Raw genomic sequence first — 5000 nt, forward strand, 5'->3', positions numbered from 1 at the left:
TACAGCAATCAGTTCTCATGACAGAGGGGTTTCATCATTTTGGATGTTTGAAGAATAAAAGGAATGAGTCTAGAGAGTGAACCAAGGGAAGTAACAAGTGGCAGGGGGGACAACCGGCTCCTTAGTATAATTTTTTAAATGGTCAAATTTATATATTTAGGAGTGGTCTGTACGTTTGTATGAACATGTTTTCCTTGTTTAGGCGTCCTTGTACTGAGATTGAATCTTTGCATTGGTATAAAGGGAAGATATGAAGCCGAATTTTCATATCTTCCCATTATACCAATGCAAATTATACCAATGTATGTATGTATGTATGTATGTATTCATGTATGTATGTATGTATGTATGTATGTATGTATGTATGTATGTATGTATGTATTCATGTATGTATGTATGTATGTATGTATGTATGTATGCATGTATTCATGCATGTATGTATGTATGTATGTATGTATGTATGTATGTATGCATGTATGCATGTATGCATGTATGCATGTATGCATGTATGCATGTATGCATGTATGCATGTATGCATGTATGCATGTATTCATGTATGTATGTATGTATGTATGTATGTATCTATCTATCTATCTATCTATCTATCTATGTAATTGTGTATGTATGTATGTGTACAGATTTGTATGTTTTGTTTTGTTTGTTTTATGTATGCACGGACGCGTGCGCGCACGCACACACAGAGACTCGCTTAGATGGGGGTGGGGGTGGAGCTGTTAAACATTTCAACTACAAGTTTGTTTATATGTTTCTTAATATCCAAGCAATGACCCACTCGTGTTATTTTCGCAACACCAATCCATAAAATGTATTTATGGAGAGAAAAATATTGAAAAACATCAATAAATGACAGAATGAGAAGAAAAAAATGAGGAAGGTGGTCGTGGGATGTGCTAGAAACAAAAACCAAATTTCCCTTAAATCACACACTTTTTCTTCTAAAAATATTTTCAATTTTTTTCTTATTTTTACACCGAAAAGGCTTCTCTTATGGCATTTTAAGCGCGTAGTGCAAAAAGAAAAAGGAAAAAAAAGGCCAAAATCGGTCCAGGGTGGGGGTTGGGGATGGGGGTGAGTTAAAAAATCATAAATTTTAAAGTGTGGCAAGTAGCTTGCTTACCAACCACATGGTTCCGGGGTCAGTCCCGCTGCATGGCACTTTCAGCAAATGCCTTCTACTATAGCCTCGGGCCGACCAAAGCCTTGTGATTGGATTTCGTAGACGGGAACTGAAGGATGCCTGTCGTATATATGTATATGTATATGTGTGTGTATATGTTTGTGTGTCTGTGTTTGTCCCCCCCAACATCTCTTCACAACTGGTGCTGGTATGTTTACGTCCCCGTAACCTAGCGGTTCGGCAAAAGAAACCGATAGAATAAGTACTTGGCTTACAAAGAATAAGTCCCGGGTTCGAGTTGGTCCATTAAAGGCGGTGCTCCAGCATGGCCGCAGTCAAATGACTGAAACAAGTAAAAGAGTAAAAGAGTAAATGCACGCAACAATAATAACGTAGTTTTGAATTAAAAATTAAGCCAAGAAGGAGTTGCCTCCCCTAGCAATAGCCGAGAATGCTGTTAAAACGCGGGAACGAATAAACTCCTTTCTTTGTTTTCCTTTTAAATAAATTTGAATTTTAAGGTTAATTGTTATTTTATGTTAAGAAGCCAACAACGCTCATACACTTCCGTACCTCGAGGGACATCACTGTGTTTTTTTAATTAAATAAAGCGTTTCGTTTCTTGAAGCCTCGGCTTCCGTTTATAACTGATAATAGAAATGCTAGTAGGTTATAGTTGCGGTGTGTGTGTGTGTGTGTGTGTTGTGTGTGTGTGTGTGTGTGTGCGTGCGTGCGTGCGTGCGTGCGTGCGTGCGTGCGTGCGTGCGTGTGTGTAAAAACCCTTAGAAGACTGGAAAAAATAGCCACCAATGTTCTACCGAGAATCGAACCCCCGCCATACACACACGTGTATATCTTGCTACCTCACAGTCAAATGACTAACAATATATCTTCCTTTCTTAGGGCGAAGAGCTGGCAGAAACGTTAGCACGCCGGGCGAAATACGTAGCCGTATTTCGTCTGCCGTTACGGTCTGAGTTCAAATTCCGCCGAGGTCGACTTTGCCTTTCATCGTTTTTAGGTCGATTACGCACTGGGGCCGATGTAATCGACTTAATCCGTTTGTTTGTCCTTGTTTGTCCCCTCTGTGTTTAGCCCCTTGTGAGTAGTAAAGAAATAGGTAATTTCGCCCGTCGCTTCGTTCCGAGTTCAAATTCCGCCGAATGAATTACGTACCAGTTGAGTAGTGGGTCGATGTAATCGACTTAACCCCTTTCCTCAAAGTTCAGGCCTTGTGCCTATAATAGAAAGGTTTATTAATCTCAAGTTAATCTTATTATTATTATTAATCTTAAGACAATTTTGCTTGTCCCCTTTTCAGTCTTCCCACCACCTCCATCACTTTATGAGTAACACTGCTCTAGTGTCTTCATTTATTATTTTCAATAATTATTGCTAAGGTTGTGATATTACAAAGACTGAAACATTTTTATCCTTTTTGATAGCAACCCGCCCAAAACCTCCTCTGGTTCTGTGGTGCAAACTTCATATTTAATGTTATCTAAATGGTTGTATTTACCCGTGTATAAGTTGCGTTGTCTTATACTCTATTTTAAATGGTGAGGTGCCACTTATACCGTCGGGTAAGTTTAAAATATGAAGGGGAAAATATTCATACCAAGATTTAACATTAAATTAGGCGTGTAGTTTATTCATAAGAAAATACAGTAAAACTGTCCGTCAAGATTTCTTGTTCTAAACAAAAGCTTAATTACGAAAGAAGTACTTTACTAAATTTATCGTTATTTTCAAAATTAATTGGAATAGAGACAGGAATATGGTAACGCGAATTAAAGCATTTAAAGACAGCAATCCATCCTTACAAGCTAGAGCAGTAAATGAATTGCAATTGGAAATGGGAGAAGAAGGTTCCAGTCATGTTGGATCTTGAGGACTTACAGTCAACTATTGAGACTGGCACTCCGTCGGTTTCGACGATGATCACTGTTGCTGTTGATCCGATTAACAGAACATCCTGCTCGTGAAATTAACGTGCAAGTGGCTGAATATTCCGCAGACACGCGTACCCTTAACGTAGTTCTGAGGGAGATTTAGCATGAGAGAATGTGACATGGGTGGCCCCTTTGAAATACAAGTAGAAGCTGAGTGGAGTGGGACAACGTGAAATAAGCTGAAGGATACAACACGCCGCTGGGAATGGAACAGTTGACGATGAAGAATTGTCAAATCTACATTACGTCGACCATTGATTCTCAACCGGGGTCCAAATGGCCCTTGAGAGTTCATATAAGAGTTTCGGGGGTTCGCGTAATAAAATAATAAATTGGGGGGGGGGTCCACAATAATATTTTAAGGGCCCCTGAAAGTATTTTGTTTTAGATGTATGTATTGGTATGTATTGCAAGAAACAGCTGTGTTTCTTCCTTTAACATTTTACAAAGTTCAACCTACACAAGATAATGGGTGAAAAGCAAAATAGGAATTTTGAAAGCAGTTTCTATAAAACTATATTTTAAACATCGAATGGCAATGGGGTTCACCAGAATGAAATCGTAATCAAAGGGGTCCATGGATAAAAAATGGTTGAGAAACCATCGAATATAACAAAGTTCCTTTGGCTATAAAGGACGCCGAAATTGTGAGTTACTTCCCCTGACACTTAAACCTCTCCGCTGTACGCGTTGTGCCAAATTCTTTTTAATCTTATCCTTAGCTCTTAATTTTAAACCAATTTTAAAAGGTGTTTTTTTGGGGGTTTTTTCTCTCTTTTCATTTTAACATTTTTTGCTTTTTGCATTTTTTCCCCTCCTTGCTAAACTAAAACTATATACAAGTGCATTTTTAAATATGTTCAGTTTCCGAATAAGCAGGGCCCAACTGGTATCTCGTACAATAATCCCTCACCATATCGCGGTTCACCTATCGCGGTTCACCTATCGCAGTTCACCTATCGCGGTTCCCTATCGCGGTTCACCTATCGCGGTTTACCTATCGCGGTTCACCTATCGCGGTTTATTATTTAAGCTTACGTTGATTCCTCCGTGCTGTTGCTTTGCATTTATAATAAAGTAAATATAAACAAAATATAAAAATAATAATAAAATAAACAGTACAGTACTGTTTCTATTTCGCGGATTTTCACCTATCGCGGGGAGCGAGGTATGGAACGTAACAACCGCGGTAATCGTGAGATTACCGTACCTGTTCAATCAACTCAAAATTTTTCTTTTTCTCTTTGTTTTCTATTTTTAATTACTGATTTCATTTTATTGACGAACCAGCTTCAGTTGATCAAACAAGCTGAGATGGAAAACTTTGAGTTTCTAATGAGTAACGAAAAGGGAATTTTCTTAAGCTCACAGCCATGCCTTGTTGGTAGGCACAGGTATGGCTGTGAGCTCATTTTGCAACCACGTGCCTTCAGGTTCAGTTCCACTTTGTGGTACCTTGGGTAAGTGTCTTCCACTATGGTCCAGGGGGTCACCAATACCTTGAAATGAATTTGCTTCCCAACCACATCGATCTGGGTTCAGCCCCACTCCGTGGCATCTTGGACACCTCGGGCCAACTAAAGCCTTGGGAATGGATTTTGCACACGGAAACTGAAAAAAAGTCTGTCGAGTATGTGTGTGTGTGAGAGAGAGAGAGAGAGAGTGTGTATGTGTGTGAGAGAGAGAGAGAGAGAGTGTGTATGTGTGTGAGAGAGAGAGTGAGTGTGTGTGTGTGTGTGAGAGAGAGAGAGAGAGAGAGAGAAAGAGAGGGGGAGAGAGAGTGTGTGTGTGTGTGTCTTTGTGTATGTTGCCCGCTACTACTCGACAACCGGTGTTGGTGTGTTTACGTCCCTGTCACTTAGCAATTCAGCAAAAGTGACCGATAGAATAGGTACCAGATCTTTAAAAAA

The sequence above is a fragment of the Octopus sinensis genome, linkage group LG10 (genome assembly GCF_006345805.1).
Source record: "Octopus sinensis linkage group LG10, ASM634580v1, whole genome shotgun sequence".
NCBI classification, from domain to species: domain Eukaryota; kingdom Metazoa; phylum Mollusca; class Cephalopoda; order Octopoda; family Octopodidae; genus Octopus; species Octopus sinensis.